The sequence below is a fragment of the Balaenoptera physalus genome (assembly GCF_965194825.1).
Source record: "Balaenoptera physalus genome assembly, chromosome: 14".
Lineage (NCBI taxonomy): Eukaryota > Metazoa > Chordata > Mammalia > Artiodactyla > Balaenopteridae > Balaenoptera > Balaenoptera physalus.
In genome coordinates, this window is record NC_138893.1 from 41,107,576 (window position 1) to 41,129,845 (window position 22,270).

Here is a 22,270-nt window from a genome sequence, read left to right on the forward strand (position 1 = left end):
CCCAGTGGGCCAGCTCAGCCTCTTTCATGACTGGCCATTCAGAGCACATTCTGGCTAATAGTCTTGACTGTCTGCATTCCCTGAGGTTTGTACTTTCCCAAATTGACTGTACATCAATGCCTACCAACAGCTTGCTTGAAGCAGCTGTAATTTGCTAGAAAGGGTCTAAGGGACATAAGAAATGTCTTCTTTCTTCTAGGTCCTTTAAGTGAATTCCCTATCATAAAGCAAAGTACACGGACCACAATACCTCAGCTTCCTACAAAAATGCCTTTGTGGATTTATACAACTCTTAACTTTTACAGACAGCTGTCCCAAGAAACATTTTTAAAACTGCATTTCTATCTTTCCTTCAAAATTTTTATCGAATGCCTTGTCCGTTCGATAACCAATGTCCCTTATACAAATATCTACAGGATAAATTCTTCTTTCAGTGGAGAAGTTTGTCTCTATAGAGTGATACTGATATTTTCTTGTTATCGGATAATAAGCATCATGCAACCCACCATTTCCCTTCTTTCCTCAGTTTCCAGAAAATTCAGGGGCAGAATTCAGTCATTGAGTTTATCTGTTGTAAAGTCATTTCCTTCTGAGGGATAAAGAGATTTGTATCCTCTTTTCCCCTCCCTTTATCACCTTATTTTGTGCAGTATTTAATTTTTGAAGTGGTCTCAAATGCCTTTGTAATAGGTGGAGGATAAACTTTAAACCAACGCAGATCTAATTTCTGATCCTTCTTGCATTAATTCAAACTCCTGTAAAGATACAAAGTCAGGAACGATATCTCGTTGAGTGCTTATTCACTCACTATTCAGCATTGGGAAAAAGAAAAAAGGTAAACTGTGTTTTACTTTCTTAGAGATGCAGCCAGTAAGACCATTTGTCTGAGCATCAGTAATAATTAGATCTTAATTGTAAGGATACGCTCCAAGAAACAATCTGCTCCCAAAGGAGCAGGTTTGGGTAATTTGAGCCTCAGATTCATTTTGTCATTTGCCATGAAAGTCATGCTGAAGTGAATTCGAATGTTCAAAGTGATGTGGTAAAGGTATAGATCCTGAACTTGCATCAAACCTTTGAGGGCTCTTCTCGTTAATTAAAACCAGACCTATAGAACAGAAATGTTAAGTGCTTCCTGTTTTATTATATTGTTATTGCACATAATTATGTGTAATCCATAATTATACAATAATAATTTTGTAAATAAGGCTAGTCAGTAACTCACACAATTTCAGACCCTTTGCTAGCCTCTCTTGGCACTTAGAATAAAGTCTGAACTCCCTATCATGGCCAATAAGCCCCGTGTGATCTAACCCCTGCCTAGCTCTCCAATCTCATTTCTTTCCACTACCTCTGACCCACTCTGCTCATTCATACCGCAGTCCTTTTCTATTCCTTTAACTTCATAATGTCTTTCCCATCGCAGGTCCTTATGTGTTTAGTGTTCCCTAGGCTTTCCCTTTTTCTCATATCTTTCTCTTCCAATCTCAGCTAAAACAACATTGCTGCTTCTGAGAAGATGCCTGACCATCATCTATCATCACTCTGTCTTATTTCCTTCCCAGCTCTCATCGCATCTGTTATTTATCATCTCTCACCCCCAGTAGACAGAAAGCTCCATGAAGGCAGTGCCTTATATACACTTATATCCTTGCACCAAGCTCAGACCTTGTTCTTCTCCTTTGATTATTTTGTGGATTGATACAATTTGATCTCCCCTACTCTCAAAGACAGAACAATCCACAAATCAGAAATCACTGCATATTAGAACTGGAACATCACTTAGAGGTAATCAGGTCCCTCATTTCACAAGGAGAGAAATTTAGGCCTCGGGAGGTAAAGTCACAATGGTGAAACTAGACCAGGGCTCTACTTAAGTTTCAGTAACTGATCTATTTCCTCGCTACGTGTCACCACTGGTCTCTCAACAGATGAAACTTGGCCCATTTAGGGTGATCCACTTGTGCCGGTTGCCCAGGACTTTCCTGGTTTTAGCTCTGAAAGCCCCATGTCTCAGGAAACCCCTCAGTCCTGGACAAATAATATGGTTGGCCACCCTAAACGGGCCAGGGTGTGTGTTGATACATCCTCTGTCCCCCCAGTGTATGTGTTACTATAAGTAATAAAGAGCAGGGGCCAGCCACACATGCTCAAATTGACTGAGATGGTATGTCCTCAGAAGCTGTAACTAGCAACTGATCATTGACAGAAAATCAACATGCCCAATGTCAGCAGACAAGCTTTGAATTCAAAAACATTCCCTTTCTTATCAGAAATCTAGTTTCCAACAGTCCATTCTCCTAGGACAAGTATGGCTTAGGCTGCCATAACAAAATATCGTAGACTGTGTGACTTAACAGAAATTAATTTCCTACAGTTTTGGAGGCCAAAAGTCCAAGATCAAGGTTCAGTGTGGTCAGGTTCCGGTGAGGACTCTATTCCTGGCTTGAAGACAGCTGCCTTCTCACCGAGTCCTCACATGCCTTACCTCAGTGCACATGTGTAGAGAGATCCATCTCTCTCTTCCTCTTCTTATAAGGCCGCCAATCCTATCGGATTAGGACCCCGCCCTTATGACTTCATTTAACCTTAATTACCTCCTTAAAGATCCTATCTCCAAATACAGTTATGGGGGGTTAGGGCTTCAACATACGAACTGGGGGGGAGGGGGGGACAATTTAGTCCATAGCAAAATGCTACCATATTTCTAAGTGGTCATCATATCAAGTCTGCAACCTATGAATTTACTTGGCTGTGTTAGCTTGTGGCTTCAGGTTCCCCAGCACTGGGAATGGTCCCCCAATAGCAGTGACAACTTGTTTGGTGTTGTTGGGTTTTAAACACAGGCTGGGTGCAGCAACAGGTTGGCGCCCACCTCTTGCAGGCAAGAGAAGCCTGAAGAAGAGGGTTAGAAGGGAGAACAGAGAACTCCATGGAGACTGTCCCAGTTAGCTGCCCAGAGTGGTATATTTCTGACAACAGCAGCAGTGGCAGCCCAGGGAACCCTTGCCTCCTACAGTATAGATGCACTATTTACAACTTCAGCGGGTACATCTGCTGTTGCTAGTGAAGGCTGGCCTGGTGAGGGGTGGGTCTGTGACACCCTCACACCCGTTTCCGTTTCCGTTCTCTGTATCCTTTCCCCTTGGCTTTGTTATTCATGAGGGAAATGAAGGCCTCAAGTGTAGGCTCAAGCCCTGGCAGAATGTTTCAGCCCCCTTCCAACATCCATCTGGCTGAGCAATGCTTTTGTGAAGGGCAACTCAAAATTCCATGGGCATGGAAACTACCTGGGGGTCTTGTTGAAATGCAGCTTCTGATGCCGTGGATCTGGAGGTCTGCCTTTCTGATGAGCTCCCAGGTTTGCCGATGCTGCTTGTCTGAGACCCCACTGTGAGTCACAAGGCTTCCAACGATGTTAACACACTGCCTCAGAAACTCTCCTTAGATTGGTTTCTGGAGATGGAAGTAGCCCCGTAATTGCGCATGTAGATCTCTCTTCACTAGAGCTGCAAGCCTTGCTGCTGTTCTCTCCTTGCTTCCTCTTGAGATAACCTTTACCTGCAAACCCGACTTCTCTTCCCCAGGTAGCCCGTGATCCTTGTTCTTTCTCCCCCTCCCTCCCGGATTCTCCAGGGAAAAGCATATTTGGAGTTCAATTGTGACTCACCGGACTTGGGCAGGACTCTGGGGAAAATGTGAAACAGTTAATCCCAAGCAGATCCTAAATTGCTGCTCAGACCCCAGGAGGACCCAATGGAGTCCCAAGGGCATTGCCAACTGCAGAATATCAATTTACTTCTTAAAATTGTTTTGCCCAAAAGCAATCACACAGCAGCTCGCAGGATCCCAACCTGGAATGGCATACCTGAGCATTTTGGGCTTATTTGAACTTCATTTTAACTTCTTCAATAAAACAATACACTCATAATTATACCAACACAGAATTCTTGTTTCCCAGTGAGTCAAGGACTTCAAGGAAATGCATCCAAATTAGACTGTTTTAATAATTTCCTAAGCACAATGGTCTAGAGAAAGAAACATATCCAAAAAATAGCTTGCTCAGCAGCTTCCATATATGATATTGGATATCTTCTGAAAAATCACAGATTTAAAGAGGAAAAAAAAATCTTTAACCAAGACTTCAGCCAGCAAGGTCTGAACACTTGGAAAATGTTATCTTCAGTGCCCTCAGTTCCCTCCCCCTACCATACACCTCTTTGGAAGGCTTTCTTTGACGAATACCCAGTTTCCTCATTCTGTCTTCCTCCCCACTGCTTACAACTTGCTCTCAAGAAAATCATTTATATCTGCATGTGAATTTGAACTATTGCTCCTTTTTTCTCCCACGGGTGTGTGTTTAAGCCTCACCTCTGACTACAGAAACAACCTGGTTGCTTAGTAAATAATTTCAGGGAGGTAGGTAGGTAGCTCATAGCGTGTGACCTCTTGCCCCTGTCTTTGAAAGCAGCAATAAGCATTGATTCTTATTTGACATATTGTGCTGGTACCTTGGATTAGTGTTCTATGGCTGCTATAACAAAATACCACAGACCAGCTGGCTTGAACACAGAAATTTATTTTCTCTCAATTCTGGAGGCTGAAAGTCCCAGACCAAGGTGTGGGCAGGTTGGTTTCTCCTGAGGCGTCCCTCCTTTGCTTGCAGATGGCCGCCTTCTTACTGTGTCCTCACATGGCCTTTTTTCTGTGTACAGGCATCCCAGGTACCTCTTCCTCTTCTTATAAAAACACCAGACATACTTGATTAGGCCCCTACATTTATGAGCTCTCCTGGGGCATTAGGGTCTCAACATGGAAATGCTGGGAGACACAACTCAGCCATAATAGGCCTCTAGTTTTGCCCTCATCACTTGTGACTGGTTAGTGTTTCCTTTTGGAAAATACCTGAGTCTAATGACTGTTGTGTCCCATACTTTTGAACTTGTTGGCTGATGGATTCCTGGATGAGATGGCTGGTAATTCCACCCCAGGAAAGTCATCAAATGATAAGTGCCGGCTTGTTTCTATTGCCTTGGCTCAAATCTCTTCGTCTCTTTAGGACAAACCGAAGGAACCCTAAAAACATCAATGTGAGATATCACTCGCCTTAGAGAGTCTGCCTGCCAGTTGCCTCTGTTTGTTAGGACCTGCTGAGGTGGCAGTCACAAAGCCAAAGAAGTTGGTAAAACCAAGATAATTGTGTAGGTCAGTGCCCGTTTGCCCTCAAATCCATTCTCTGTCCTTCATCTGCTCTGCTCTGTGTTTCGGAGAACCCTATTTCCCAGGATCCCCTGCTCTCTGGCTCCTAGGTAGGTCTAGTCAATGGGATGCACTGGTGGAAGGCTGGATGGTGGGAGCTGGAGAGATGCCAAAGTATCCTCTCACTTCTCTCTCTCCACTTCCTGTCGGGTCTCTGGCAATAGCAGTATCTCTTCCAGAGCTCCAGTTTCATAGGGCAGGCTTCCTCTCAGAGGGCCCTACTTTTGAACTCAGGGCCACCACCTCTTCCTTGTACCTTCAGCCCGTAGAGTGGCAGCTTCCTGCTGTTGCTAATTTCTGAGTTGCCTCACTGCCCCCTTTTTACTTTCTCAGCTCTCCCACTCTGACATAACCAATTTCCCCAGTCAAACTTCTTATGCTCAGAGTCTTAAAGTGGTTCCTGTTTCCTAGCTGATACAATAATCATTGTACCTACTTTGCACTGTAAGAATTAAATGAGAGAGAGAGAGCTCAGCATATAATAAGTGCTTAAAACATAGAAACTGCTAAAAGAAATTGCAGAGCCGTTAATGAATTTTGTCAGTTTAGAAGAGTAATTTTAAAAAGAATGACTTTCATCTATAAAATATTATTCAGAAATGGAACCATTAAATATAATTCCATGTATAATTCACCAATAATTCAAACCACCTCTGAAACCCAGTTTCACAGTCCTGACTTTGGTCTATCCTAGAAAGAGAAGGATGTAGTAGAAAAGGCCCTGGAATTGGAGTCTGAAGGTGTGACTTTCCACCAGCTACCTGTGTGATCCTGAGTTCCTCATTTTCCTTAAGGGGCCTCGGCCTTTACATCTGTAAACTGAGGTGGTTCAGTGTGACAATTTTTAAAGCCCCTGTAGCTCTGACTTCTTATGACTCTGTAAGTGGCATAAGTTACTATTCACCTCTGGGGAGAGTGGGGAGTGAAATAACATTCTTCCTTTAAAAATAAAATGGCAGTGACTCTGAGTACTCACACGACGAGCCTGGTGAGAAATCCAGTTCTTTTCCTGGGGTTTCACTCATCAGGTATTTCTAAGGATGACCCCCATTCTCTAGCAATGTTGGCTCAACTGGTCCATGCATGAATCCAGAATAGCAAAAGATGTGAATTGGCAGAGAGTAAATGATGGGCGAGTGGAGGAGAGGCATACCCAGAGAGTAAATGTGCAATGAGGCGGATGAGAAATCAGTATATCTCCTTCAGAGGGGAGGAGCTCAGCCTGTTAGGCCAAATGATGTATGAGGGGAAGGGAAGGAGTCATGTTTGAACAGGCAGTAAAGAATATTAATTCAGGTGTTTAAAGACAAGCAAACCTACACTGAACTCTTGGCTCTGTTCTTTATTAGCAAAGGACCTTGGGGCTAGTAATTAACTTCTCTAAACCTCAGTCTGTAAAATCTGTCTCATGCAGTGGTGCTCAACTGGGTGTGATAATGAAGCCCATCCTCTCTGGGGACAATGTCTGAAAACATTTTTGATTGTCAGAACTGAGGGTAGAGGGAGACTACTGGCATCTCTGGGATTCTGCTAACCATTCTACAATGCATAAGACAGCCGTTCACAATGAAGAATTATCTAGCCCCAAAATGTCAATAGTACTAAGGCTAAGAAAACTTGGTCTAATGGTAGTACCCACTTTTTTTTTAAATTGCAGTATTGTCGACGTACAATATTATATTAGTTTCAGGTGTACAACATACTGGTTTGACATTTATATAATTACAAATTGATCACCACAATAAGCCTAGTAACTATCTGTCACCATACAAAGTTATTACAATATTATTGACTATATTCCCTATGCTATACATTACATCCTCATGACTTATTTATTTTATAACTAGATTTTTGTACCTCTTATTCTCCTTCACCTATTTTTCCCAACCTTGCACTCCCCTGCCCTCTGGCAACCACCAGTTTGTTTTCTGTATCTATGAGTCTGTTTCTGTTTTGTTTTGTTTTTTAGATCCCACATATAAGTGAAATCACATGGTATTTGTCTTTCTCTGACTTATTTCAATTAGCATAATACCCTTTAGGTCCATCCATGTTGTCATAAATGGCAAGGTTTTCTTCTTTTATGGCTGAATAATATTCCATTGGGTATACATACCACATCTTCTTTATCCATTCAACTATCAGTGGACACTTAGGTTGCTTCCATATCTTGGCTTTTGTAAATAATATGCAGTGAACATAGGGGTGCACATATCTTTTTGAATTAGTGTTTTCATATTCCTTGGATAAATACCCAGAATGGGAATTGCTGGATTATATGGAAGTTCTATTTTTATTTAAAATGGAACCTCCATACTGTTTTCCATAGTGGCTGTATCAGTTTACATTCCCACCAACACTGCACAATGGTTCCCTTTTCTCTGCATCCTTGCCAGCACTTGTTATTTGTGACCTTTTTGATGATGGCCATTCTGACAGGTGTGAGATGATACCTCATTGTGGTTTTGATTTGCATTTCTCTGGTGGTTAGTGGTGCTGAGCATCTTTTCATGTGTCTGTTGGCCATCTGTATGTCTTCCTTGGAAAAATGTCTATTCAGGTCCTCTTCCCATTTTTTTACATTGAATTGTTTCTTTAATATTAAGTTGTGTGAGTCCTTTATATATATTTTAGATATTAACCCCTTATCAGATATATTATTTGCAAATATATTCTCCCATTCAGTAGATTGCCTTTTCATTTTTGTTAATGGTTTTCTTTACTATGTCAGAGCTTTTCAGTTTGATGTAGTCCAGTTTATTTTTGCTTTTGTTGCCCTTGCCTTTGGAGACAGATCCAAAAAAAAAATATTGCTAAGACCAATGTCCAAGAGCAATAGTACCTACTATTTCATGTAATAGGAGGATTAAATTAGATAATGGATATAAGTATCAGTGTGCTCTATGGCCAGAAAACAATTCATAAGATGGCATTGGTAAGTCCTTACCTGACAATAATTACTCTAAATGGATTATAATTTCCAGTCAAAAGACACAGAGTGAATGGATGGATAAAAAAACAAGAACCAACTATATGCTGCCTACAAGAGACTCACTGCATCTTTAAAAACACACATAGGCTCAAAATGAAAGAATGGAAAAAGGTATTCTATGCAAATGGAAACCAAAAGAAAGCAGTGGTAGCTATACTTACTTACATCAGACAAAAGAGACTTTAAGCCAAAAAATGTTAACAAGAAACAAAGAAAGTCATTATGTGATGATAAAGGGGTCAGTTCATCAAGAAGATGGAACAATCATAAATATATACACACCCACCATCACTGCACCTGAATATATTTAGCCAAACTAATACATCTGAGGAAAGAGATATACACAAATAAAATAATAGTAGGGGACTTCAACACCCCATTTTCAACAATGGATAGATCATCTGGACAGAAAGTCAACAGGAAATGTTGGTCTTGAACCATACTTTGGACCTAACAGACATATATAGAACATTCTATCCAATAGTACCAGAATACACATTCTTTGCAATTGCACACATAACATTCTCCAGGATAGATCACATGAGAGGTAATAAAACAAATCTTAGCAACTTTAAGATTGAAATCATACCAAGTATCAAAAGGAAAATCAATAAATAAAACAAATGAAATTGAAAGCACAACATACCAAAACCTATGGGATGCTGCAAAACAGTTCTAAAAGGGAAGTTTATAGCAGTAAATGCCTACATTAAGAAAAAAAGATCTCAAATAAACAACCTAACTTTACACCTTAAGGAACTAGAAAAAGAAGAACAAACTAATCCAAAGTTAGTAGAAGGAAGGAAATAAAAAAGATCAGAGCAGAAATAAATGCAATAGAGACTAGGAAAAAAAAAAATAGAAAAGGCCAATGAAACTAAGAGCTGATTTTTCAAAAAGATAAACAAAATTAAGAAATCTTTAGCTAAACTAAGAAATAAAGAGAGAAGACTCAAATCAAATCGAAATTGAAAGCAGAGACATTACAACTGATACCATGGAAATACAAAGGATCATAAGAGACTATTATAAACGATTATACACCAACAAATTAAATTACCTAAAAAAAAATACAACCTACCAAGACTGAATCATTAAGAAATAGAACATCTGAACACAGGCAACAAGTAAGGAGATTGAATCAGTGATCAAAAACCTCCCAACAAAGAAAGCCCAGGACCAGACGGTTTCACTGGTGAATTTTACCAAACATTTAAGGGATAATTAATGCCAATACTTATTAAACTCTTCCAAAAATTTGAAGAGGAGGGAACACTCCTAAACTCATTTTACAAGGCCAATGTTACCCTGATAACAAAAGCAGTCAAGGACATCACAAGAAAATAAAATTACAGTTCATCATATCCCTGATGAACATATATTCATATTTCATATGAAACTGACAGATTATTTTCCAAAGCAATATGGTAGAGGTCCAGTTGCTTCCTATCCTCTCCAGCACTTGGTGTTGTAAGTCCTTCTAAATTTAACCATTCTTAAGTGTGTATAGTGTGTCTCTACGTATTAGGAGGAGAAAACCTTTTCCAGAGACCTCCTAGCAGACTTGCTGTATTGACCATGGCTGAGTCTCATGCCCATGCCTTAGCAAGTCATGGCACTTCTCAGTCTCTAGAGTGGGAGAGGCTTCTCCAGCAAAACAAAAGGGAAATGGAATGAGTGTCAGTTGGACAATCAATAATGCTTCCTTGGTGCGCCATGGTTCACTGGTTTAATTCTACTTCAAGCTGCTGAATGCAGTGATAAGGACCTGATAACTAAGTTCCTTTGAAAGACGATAAGGAAAAGTCAGAGCAGACCCAAGTTTTGAGCTTGGGTTATTAGAGACAGGTGGCATTGGTGGGAAAGGTACGGAGCCAGGTTTGGTTCACACTGTTTGCAGAACCTGCCTCCTTTGATCTGCTGCCTTTTCAGTGTTTCCTAGGATTTTGAAGTACAGTTCAGTCTTCCTGGGTGTTTCAAGAACTTTGCAAGTCATCCGGAGGCGACAAAATGACCCCTACCTTGGAAAAATTGGAGAAAGTGTGTGGATCAGAATTGGTTGTGATCACAGTGTTAATTCAAGCAAGAGATACAGCAAGAATCCATGCACCCCCTCACCCCACCCCCTTTGAGTACTGATGAACACTTAGGTCTCTTTCCTATGGAGAAAGACTCCTGAAAGCACTGATATTTGATTGAAAACCCCAGGAAAAGCCAGAGTGGGACTCTTTCACCAGTCTCCAGTGTGTTCCCCAAGTTTTAAGGCAAGGATTTACAGAGGAGGACTACACATACCTTGCTACTATAATACATTTCAAGTCAATCATCTTCTCTCCTTTTAGGATGTTTCAAATGACAGTGACAATGTAATGTAAAAAGCAATCATTACAGTCCATGTCAACATTAAAAATATGAGCATAATAGGAAATGATCTCTATTAACTAGAGTTTGATCTCCATTTTTATTTATGCAGATACAAAGGGCTATTTGGATTAGTAATTATGTTTTTGGCATTTCTGCGGTTTCAAATTACTTACTGGAAACAGCCTGCTGAATTCAAATACTGGATTCTAAATTTCTTATTCATCTATAAGCCACTGCTCAACACGGATAATGGAAATGCTGTACCAGTAAGTAATGACTTGGAAGGGAAGTAGATCATTGGAATTCAGAGTGGATTTTTAGGATTTTGGTAACAGCTTCTTAAGAAAACTTTAGTGGACTTTCTCTGTAACTGAGATGGACTTGGAAGTTTTAGTTTATTTTTTTTCGTTCTTTCTCACTTCTGTTATTATGAAACTGTTTATCTAGCATTTTTTTCAAGTCTTGCCAAGGATATGTTTGCTTTATATAACTTACTGCAGTATGCCTCAGTTCCGTTTTCAAGTTTCATTGTGCATAGTACCATGTATAGCTCTATGTGTGTGCAGAGAAAGAGACAGTTTCAAAATTGCCTCAAGAAGATACTTAATATCCAGCCAGATATAAGGTATGAGAGCCAATTTCTTAATAGGGAAATAATTATGAGCATAGCTACAGCACTTTGGGGGTCCCTTCTCTCAAATGCCCTGGAAACATATTGTTCTCAGAGCCCAGGGGGAGATTTTTGTCACCCCCACTCAGCATGCCCTCTACTAACAGGCCGACTCTGAGATAAGGAAAAGAATCATTCCTCAAGCAATCTTCTCTCTACCTTCTGCTAATGATAATGGCGGCTTGTGTGTGAGTGTGTGTGTGTGCGCGCGCGCTTGCACGCACAATACCATCCTCTGCCCAGAAACAGACGAACAGATGCAATGCTACTCTTTTCCTCCCATTACAACTGGTTTCATGTTCCTGGGTGGGAGAGCAAGGCTTCTTTATCATTGGAGAGTCAGCTCTAGGCAAAATATTAATATTGTTGCATTTTAATTTTTGTCCCTTCTTTCTGCCACTTTCCCTTTCCCAATGTTCTGATCACACACTCTCTTTCCTGATCACAAACACCACTCCCCCTCCTTTCCTCCATCACTAGTGGCTGGGAGGGGGTCTGATTAACACAGCCAGGTAGGGGTCTACTCAGGTACCCCTTCCTGTCATAGGGCTGACTGACTGGTTGACTCAAAGCAATGGTACTCCATCTTTTCCCCACACAACACACCTGATGGGTGGCATTCACATATTAGACACACCCTGCTGAGGGTATGAAGGGTTATGAATAATTCCCAGCCCACTAGGTAGCTGTAACTCCTCCCTTTTCTCTCACAAGCATAAAAGAAAATCTAAATGCAAGTGAATAAGAGAAAGTTATTGCAGGGATAATGTTGAATCTCTTTAATTTACAAAAGAAAGTAATTTGCAAGCTGTTTTGTGATTAGAGACAAATTATAATACTTCTGTCCCGTGGTACCACTGTAAGCCCTTGTGCTGACCATCTCCATCTGCCTTTCCAGATCCTCTCCCCACCCTTCCCCATCCTGCTTTATGCCCTGGGAGGGGACACTTTTGGACTATTTCACCCACGTAACTTTGTCCACTGGCCAATGGAGACAACATTAGGATACTGGAGGGCAGGAGGAAAGAGAGGTTAGTGTATTCGTTGTCATTCCTTCTCTGCTGCTTGAGCTCCTCTTCCCAAGGCCACCCAACTTCTGGTAGGAAGCCCTCTTCCATATCTGCAGCCTGAGTTGCAACTATAGGTCTCTCAAGGATCCAGGAATGGTTTCCTCCCCCTCATCCCAGGGGAGCAAAGGGAGGAGGTGGGAAGGAGACCTCCCTGTTACTAATGCCAGGGTATTTAGCCAGCCCTTATTGGTTCCTCTTAACTTTGCTCACAACTTCGTAATAATTCCCAGCTGGGTGTACCACCTCTCTCCGGTCAGGATCCCAACTAATCTTGTTGTTGAGAACTTGTCAAATACGTTTATTACTACTCCTAAGAGTTCTGAGGCTTAATAGGACAATCTTGTTGTTGATAGCATAAAGACTGAAAACCCTTGATGGCCAAATGGAATAGCTATCAAATGGAGGGCCTGTCAGCTTTTGACAACCAAAGGTGAGCTATTTGGGTGCAAGATATACATTCTTCACTAATACTGCCTATATAGCACACTTCTTTGTAAACTCTTAGGACACTCCAGGAAACACATACATACACAAACACATAACGACTATAATTTTCACATTCTAAAAATATAACTATCAATCACTATTTGCCAGACTTTGGACAATGACTTTGTTCTTATCCTGACTTTGTGTCTTGTGTAAACTAATATCATAACCCAATACTTAAAAGCATGACACTGACTTTTAAGTCAGATGGACTTGGTTGGAGGCTTAGATCCACCACTAGCTACTGTATATGTATACACTGGTATATAACTTTTCCATACCTTAGTTTCCTGAAAGTAACATGGTGATAACAATATTCTCATAGGATGGTTGTAAAAATTAAATGGGATATTTGTCCTGCTTTTTAAGCACAGTGCCTGTTGCATAGTTAATGCTAAATGAATATTAGCTAAACAAACATACAAAGAACAGACTGCATGGATTCCATTAAGCCCCTTGAAGGTAACAGCCTGTCTTCACATTTTTGTGTTTTCCTCAGTATAAGTCCAATACATATTGAGATGAATGAATGATGAATGGATGGGTAGGTGGATGATGGATTGATGATGGATGGATGAGACTGGCCTCAAATAAAAATTTCTTCAGGCTACTTAGACATTACTTGGCCGAGATCACATTTTTAAGATTTCTAATTAGTCCTTTGGTTCTCTGGATATGAGGTTATTCTCTGCTTAATCATTCCAATCATGTCTGTGCACTCCTGTGTTTACAGGTTATTTTTTCATTTCTCTTTCAGCGAGGAATTTAAATTCCCTCCACCGTGTTGTGAAATCCTCATTTCAGTTCTTTGGGAGCTTCACACAGGTATGTGTCCCCCTTGAAGATTATTTTTGTGTTCCTTTAAGCAGAAAGGGCGTAGTTTCTGCCAGAGCTAACAGCAGGGGATGGAGGAGATCCTTAGCTGACTAAATATTTCCACAACAAAAGTTGGGAAATTTAACCCTGAGGGTATTGGTCTTTCTAACCATTCGCTATGGATCAACAATTAGGTCAAGTTCACCTATCAGTTATGAAACAGCCCAGAAAGAATTTGGACTTTCATTTTTGCCAAGCAGCAAAATAAACAGAAAAGTATCAAAAATACCACACAAAAGCCCAGATTATTTATTCCTCCATCTATTACTGTTTTCCCTCTTAACCAGTCAGAAATTACTTAATCCAATTAAATACATTTTTTTGTTACCTACCACGTGATAGGCACTCTGTATATCTGTTAAAATAATTCTTTTGCGACAAAATTTGGTTTAATTAAAACAATCCCTATGATTCATTTGCATTATTTGACATAAGTAAATTATTTTCCTTTTTTGGAATGATCCCGTCTGGTTGAATGCACCAGTGACAATGGCTTAAGTTTTTGCAAAGTTGGGAGAGTGGACAGTACATGGATTTGGAGTCACTTTTAATCCTAGCTGCACAGTTACCAGGTCTATGCTTGAGCAAGTTGTCTTGTCTGTGTGAGTTTCTTTCTTCCACTGAGAAATGGGTGTAGTAGTATCTCCTTCACTACAAGGAGCTGAGGAATGAGTGCAACAGCATGAGTTTCCCAAAATATGTCATTTCCCCGATCACTTTGTACTCTTAACACATCTTGCATGGCATCTAGGACAGGCTGGAACAAAAGCAAGCACTAGGTAGTTTGGTTTTTGCTTATTTAATGACCACAAGAGTAGAAATCTGACCTGATTTATTTTGTGAATCTTCAAGTCCTACGAAAGAAATAACTTGGGCTTTGATATGAGATTACTAGAACTTTTGATGGCAGGAAGAAAAGTGCTTGCTGGGATCTTATATGCACATTTATTTTGGATTAGTGGATTAATAAAAATAGAGTAATGGCCAATGTAACCCCTTAGTGCCAAGAGGTTATAAATACATGAAGTTCGAAGGATTTTTGTCTGTCTTTTTCTTCCAGCCGAATAGAAACTCTGACAGCCCCTCTTGGGGGAATGTGCTTTGAGCAGGGATGGCTATATGCACCAGAGCCCAGGCCTCCCTGGTAGACATTGAGAAGTACATCACTCAGGATACTCTGGTGCCAACTCTGGAAACCAAATCAGGCTACCTTAAATCACACAAGAATTTCCTAGAAAAACTATTAGATAGCTCACAACATTGAGAGCCTGGAGAGCTGAGCTCAGAAAATGGGCAGAAACCAAGGGAGGTTGGGCACCATTAAAATCCTGTGACAGGAACAGTCTTTCTGGACTGCTGCCACCGGCCTTGACACTGCTGGCTAGGCCCCTGCACAGCTACCATGTTTAATCTCGGACCTCACCTGTATATATGTCACATTCTTGATAGTCAGTGTCCTGACTGGGAGCATCTGATTGGCCAGTTTAGGTCACATGACCATGTGCTACTCATCACAGAGCTAGAAGAGGGACCAAGTTCTGTAATGGAGATGGAGGAGGGACCCTGATATCAAGCTACCATGATTCTTAAAAACAGGTCAGATGGTACAATGCCTGGCAGCCAAAAATAAAAAGTATCTACTACAGAAAGTTCACCTCATTTTTCCCCTGCTTTGCTGTTTCTCTTTACTACAGTGGCTGGTCCTGGCTGTTTGGGGGCATGGTCCTCTCAAGAACAGACATACGGATATGTACTTCACAAAGGCTAAGAATGGACATAAACTTTGTAGCATGACCTGGCTATGCATCCTGCTGTGAGTCTGACCTCTGAATTCCTGTCGTGTGCAGAGACGAGAGTTCTCTGGAACCCAGCAAGATTACCAGTGAGCACATACCCAGAAGTGAGAACCCCATGATGGAGATAATGCCTACTGACTTGCCCAAAAATGGGATCTGAGCTGCTGAAGTACTCAAGGACAGCATGTTAAAAGCTTCTTGTTTGATTCTAGGCACCAAATAATGTTTATTTGTTTCCTTCATTCAGGCCACAGAGGATCAGTTTTGCCAAAGGAGGAGAAGCAGCTAGAGGCAAAAGAGCAGCCAAGTGAAAAGTACTTTGAAGAGTAGTGGATAAAACCATTCCTTATATTTGGAGTCAGTCAGGCCTGGGCTGGAATCCCAGCCCCCAAACACTTCCTAGGACTACAGTCTTGGGCTGGTGACTTCACACTCCCCGATCCTCAGTTTCTTAATCTATAAAATAGGGATAGAGGAGATCGGATCAAGATGGCGGAGGAGTAGGACATGGAGCTCACCTTCTCCAACAAATACATCAAAAGTACATCTACATGTGAAACAATTCTCACAGAACATCTACTGAACACTGGCAGAAGACCTCAGACTTCCAAAAGGGTAAGAAAATCTCCAGGTAACTAGGTAGGACAAGAGAAAAAAAAGAGAGAAAGGAATCATGATGGGACCTATATCCCTGGGTGGGAGCCGTGAAAGAATAAAGGTTTCCACACCCTGGGAAGTCCCCTCACAGGCAGGGAGATCAGTCAGAGGGGGAACTTCAGAGCCTTGGAGGAGAGCGCAGCAACCCGTCTGCAGAGAGCAAAATGGAGAGAGACCTGCACAGATGGTCAGTGCTACCCAGCACTCCCCAGTCTGAGACCCTCCTCTGCCGGGGTGGGGGCTGAGGCTCGGGCTTCAGAGGTCAGACCCGGAGAGAGGACTGGTGTTGGCTGCATGGAGACAGTCTGAGGGGGGCTAGGGTGGGGTGTGCCACACCTGGCAGAGTACGTGAAGAAGCCTGGGCCTGCCAGAGAGGGAAGGCGCCATTGTTGGGGGGCACACAAGGAGAGGGGCGTGCCCACCATAGGAGGGTCTTTCTCTGCTTGCGCACTCTCAGGTGGCAGGGCACTGCCTACATGAGCTCCAGGGGTGGGTGCAAACTGCTGCTGCCATCTCAGATTCCAGAGGTGGGCGTGGGCCGCTACTGCCACCAAGGGTCCCATGAATTGGGTGCCAACCACTGCCCCTGCCTCTCCGGGAGTATGTGCGGGCCATGCACCTGCACACCCCCATCAAGCAGATAACGGCCAGCACACGTGAGGAAGGAGGTGGCAAGCATCCAAACCAAAAACAGCCCTCACACCAACATTAAACCCACACAAGCTACGCAGGGATGTTCCTGCATATAAATAGCCCTCCAAGACTACAGTAGATAATTACTTCTCCTAAACTCACAGAGTAAGAGGAATATAAGCAAAATGAAGAAGCGGAGGAACCACTCCCAGTTAAAGGACCAAGAGTATTCCCCTGAAGGAACAAACAGTGAAACAGACCTCTTCAGTCTAATAGACACTGAGCTCAAAAACGAGGTAATGAAAATACTGAAGGACTTAAGAAAAATCTATGGACAGAAATGCAGATAACTGTAAAAAGGAACCAGAAACTATGAGGAGGAGCCAAGAAAAATCAGAAGATTCATTTGCTGAGACAAAAGCTGAGCTAAAAGCAATGAATAGCAGAATGAATAATGCAGAAGAAAGAATAAGTGCTCTGGAAGATAGAATAATGGAAATTACCCAATCAGAACAGCAGACAGAAAGCCAATTAAAAAAAAAATGAAAGCAATATAAGAGGCCTATGGGATAATATAAAGTGTGCCAATCTATGCATAATAAGGATTACAGAAGGAGAAGAAAGAGAAAAGGGGATTGAAAATGGATTTGAAGAAATTATAGCTGAGAACTTCCCAAACTTAAAAAAAGGAAACATTATCCAGAGACAGGAAGCACAGAGGGTCCCAAACAAGATGAATGCAAACAGACCTACACCAAGACATATTATAATAATAGTGGCAAAAGTTAAAGAGAGGGTTCTAAAGGAAGCAAGAGAAAAACAAAGAGTTAATTACAAGGGAACCCCCATAAAGCTATCAGCTGATTTCTCTACAGAAACGCTGCAGGCCAGAGGGAGTGGCAAAATATATTCAGAGTCTTGAAAGGGAAATCTGCAAACTAGAATACTCTACCCAGCAAGATTTTCATTTAGAATAGTGGGAGAAATAAAGAATTTCTCAGACAAGCAAAAATTAAAAGAATACCGCAATACTAAACCTACCCTAAAAGAAATATTGAAAGGTCTTCTCTAAATAGAAAAGAAGATATAGGAAGGAGGAAATCACAATTGGAAAATAAATCACTTAAGTTAGCCAACAAATTTGACCTAGAAGAAATGGACAACTTTCTAGAAACATAGAGCCTACCAAAATTGAATCAAGAAGAAATGGATAATTTGACAGACCGATCTCTAGAAGCGAAATAGAATCTGTAATAAAAACAAAAACAAAAAAACCTCCCTACAAACAAAAGTCCAGGACCAGATGGCTTCACAGAATTCTACCAAACATACAAAGAAGAACTTATACTGGTCCTTCTCAAACTCCTTCAAAAAACTGAAGAGGAGGGAACACTCCCAAAGATGTTCTATGAAGCCACCATCACCCTGATACCAAAACCAAAGATACCACCAAAAAAGAAAATTACAGGCCAACATCTTTGATGAATACAGATGCAAAAATTCTCAATATTAGCAAACCAAACCCAACAACACATAGAAGAGATCATACACCACGATCAACTTGGATTCACCCCAGGCTCACAAGGATGGTTCAACATACACAAATCAATCAATATAACACATTAACAAAAGAAAAATCAAAAACCACATGATCATCTCAATAGATGCAGAAAAAGCATCTGACAAAACTCAACATCAATCCTTCATAAGAACTCATACAGAAGTGGGTACAGAGGGAACATATCTCAACATAATGAAAGACATTTATGACAAACCCACAGCCACTATAATACTCAATGGTGAAAAGCTGAAAGTCTTCCCACTAAAATCTGGAACAAGACAAGAACGTCCACTGTCACCACTTCTATTTGACACAGTATTGGAAGTCCTAGCCACAGCAATCAGACAGGAAAAGAAATAAAATTTATCCAAATTGGAAGGGAAGACGTAAAAATTTCACTATCTGCAGATGACATAATAGAAAACCCTAAGAACTCCACACAAAAACTACTAGATCTAATAAATGAATTCAGCAAAGTAGCAGGATACAAGATACAATACAATATTTGCAAATGACACAACCGACAAGGGCTTAAACTCCAAAACATACAAACAGCTCATACAACTCAAAAAGCAAACAACCCAATAAAGAAATGGGCAGAACACCTTAATAGACATTTCTCCAAAGAAGACATACAGACAGCCAGTAGGCACATGAAAAGATGCTCAACATCACTAATTATTAGAGAAATGCAAGTCAAAACTACAATGAGGTACCACCTCACACTGGTCAGAAAAAATCTACAAACAACAAATGCTGGACAGGGTGTGGAGAAAAGGGAACCCTCTTACACTGTTGGTGGGAATGTAAGTTGGTGCAGCCACTATGGAAAACAGTATGGAGGTTCCTCAGAAAACTAAAAATAGAGTTGCCACATGATCCAGCAATACCCACTCCTGGGCATATATCCAGAGAAAACTATAATTCAAAAAGATACATGCACCCCTATGTTCATAGCAGCACTATTCACAATAGCCAAGACATGGAAACAACCTAAGTGTTCATCGACAGATGAATGGACAAAGAAGATGTGGTATATTTATACAATGGAATACTACTCAGCCATAAAAAAGAATGAAATAATGCCATTTGCAGCAACATGGATGGACCTGGAGATTATCATACTAAGTGAAGTAAGTCAGAAAGAGAAAGACAGATCCCATATGATTTCACTTATATGTGGAATCTAAAATATGGCACAAATGAACCCATCTACAAAACAGAAACAGACTCACAGACATAGAGATCAGACTTGTGGTTGCCAAGGAGGAGGGAGGGAGGGAGAGGGATGGACTGGAAGTTTGGCTTGGTAGATGCAAACTATTACATTTAGAATGGATAAACAACAAGGTCTTACTGTATAGCACAGGGAGCTATATCCAGTCTCCTGGCATAAACCATAATGGAAAGGAATATTTTAAAAAAGAATGTATATATGTGTTTAACTGAGTCACTTTGCTGTATAGTAGAAATTAGCACAACATTGTAAATCAACTATACTTCAATTAAAAAAAAAAAACTACTGTACATCCATACAGTGGATTTCTATTCAAGAATAAAAAGAAATGAACCACATACCTGCTCGAACATGGATGAACATCAAGCACGTTATTCTAAGCGGAAGAAGCCAGGTGCAAAATTCCATTTATATGACATTTTTAAAGTGACACAATTACAAAGGCAGAGATCAGATCACAGGTTTCCAGGGGCTATGAATTAAAGGAGAGGATAAAGGATTGACCACAAAGGTGCACATGGAAATATTTTGGGGTGATGGTAGTTACATAAGTGATTGTTTGTCCAACTTGTCTGATGAGGCCCATGAGTGATGTTGCACAAGCAGATAACAGGTTCCCCAGCGAAGGCAGAATCAGACTAATAGGCAGCTTCTGGAACTATGCTGTTAAGTACAATGCCTGGTACAATAATTATTCACTGAATAAATTAATACACTTATCCTTCAAGGTAAAAAAAAAGTGCTTGTCAAAACTTATGTAACTGTCCACCCAAAATTTTGATTTTTGCCTTTACAAATTTCACTTCAATAAACTTGACTTTGGGGGAAACAAAATAAAATAAAATAAAAATAAAATAGGGATAACGTATGCCTAAAAGTGGGTGGTTGTGAGGATTAGAAACAATCTATTTAAAGCATTCAGCCCAACTCCTGCTCAGCCAATGCTTGGTCCTCTCTGCTCTTCCTCACTCACAGAAGAAAATAGAGAAGTCAGCTTAGTTACTCAACTGTAAAGCACGAAGTTACAAGAAGCAGTTTAAGTAAAGTCAAAGGTTAGATTTCAATGGTGAAATAAAACATCAGTGTCAAGAAGAAAGGGCACTGAGGAGGGAGGCAGGGCTGTGGTATCAGCATAACTTCTGTATCAATACTAAAGCTATTTAGCACTGGAGTCACCTGGAGAAGGCAAGACTAGGAGAGGAATCAAAGACAAGAGAAGTCATTTTCACAGTGCACATACGGTGCTTTAAGCTGGATGCTTTACCCACATTATCATACTAAACTACACCCCAGGAAGTAGGTCCGTTATTAACCCCACTGTGTGGATAGTGAAACTGAGGCACAGAGAGGCAGTGAGTAGGTTTCTTCTAACCTTTGCTTTCCCGTTGAGGTGGCAGAAGATTACTGCATCCATTAGCTCCAGAGTTTATATCTCTTCCCCTCAAGAAAGCAACCAGCCTGGGGTAGGAACCACTTAGTCCCATTTCAGTTTTGGAGATTGGGTCAGGTGCCAACCGTGGTCTAGACAACACGGATGAGGACAGGCAGGGGGAGAATGGGGTCCACCTGAATAAGCATAAGGGCTCTGGTGTATCCACGCAGATGGGTGGGAACGCTGCATCAGCAAGTCCAGGAGGCCCCGTTCACATTTTAATGCTGTTAAGAAAAATGAGCCAAAAATTAGAGACAAAGCAATAGGATACCTGCATGTGCCCTCAATGTCACCCTTAGCCATTGTTTAACTGGCTCATCAAGTATTATTTAATCATCTAGGACAGGAGTTGGCAAAACAGTGAGCCTCGGCCATACGCGTTTGTAAATGAAGGCTTATTGGAACAGCCATGTCCATTTGTTTATGTATTAGCTACAGTTTTTGTGTTACACTGTCAGAGTTCAAAAGAGCTCATATGATCTAGAAAGCCAAAAATATTTCCTACCTAGCCCTTTAAAAAAATTGCTGCATCCCTGACCTGGGAGAATGTGCCTGTATTTGAATTTGCTATTTGATAGTATTTGATTAGAGCCCAGATACTCTGAAGTTATATGTCCACTGACTGGTCAATTTCTGTAAGGTAGAAAACATAACCAGAAGTCTACAGCTTTATTGCTCTGTAAGACATTAAGCAGTTTTATAATCTATTAACAAATTCATTTCAGTATCCCTTTGACTGACTGACTATAAATTCCCTTCCTCTGATTCTCCTTTGAACCAGATTTGCCATCCTAATGATCTCCTCATGAATTGATAAAGTGAATAGATTTTTGATTCATGTTCATTCTATTTCATATGAGTCATGTTTTTACCTTTGGGAACATTATACTTTGACAACTCCAAGGGATGGCATGGAATACAACATGAATGGTGATAATTCTTAAAATAGGGATGGTAGTACTGGATAGCCAACCCTGTTGGTACCCACTACTATACTGTAGCTCATTTAATCCACGCAACAGTCCTATAAAGTATGTTAACTTACAAAATGGAGAAATTAAGGTAATAGCAAAAGCCACCTCATAGGGTGGTTCTGGTCGTCAAAAAAGATAGTGCAAGTGTTTAGCAAAATACTTAGTGCCTAATACTTATTCATTAAATGCTAGCTATGATCATTAGTATTAATGGTATTATCCTATGTATGAGTTGTTTCTTTGGTTGAAAGTAACAGATGTTT

General features: G+C 40.8%; 2 long non-coding RNA genes across 2 annotated transcripts in view; one reads left to right on the forward strand and one right to left on the reverse strand.

The window, feature by feature from the left end:
• LOC309642191 overlaps positions 1 to 17,649 on the forward strand; it is a 378,428-nt gene extending 360,779 nt beyond the window's left edge. The window contains exon 3 of the long non-coding RNA XR_014253036.1: positions 13,599 to 17,649. This is a non-coding gene — a long non-coding RNA (uncharacterized lncRNA). The remainder of the gene's footprint in view (positions 1 to 13,598) is intronic.
• Positions 1 to 22,270, reverse strand: part of LOC309642188 — a 376,450-nt gene that overhangs the window by 336,637 nt on the left and 17,543 nt on the right. The gene's annotated exons all lie outside the window — the stretch shown is intronic.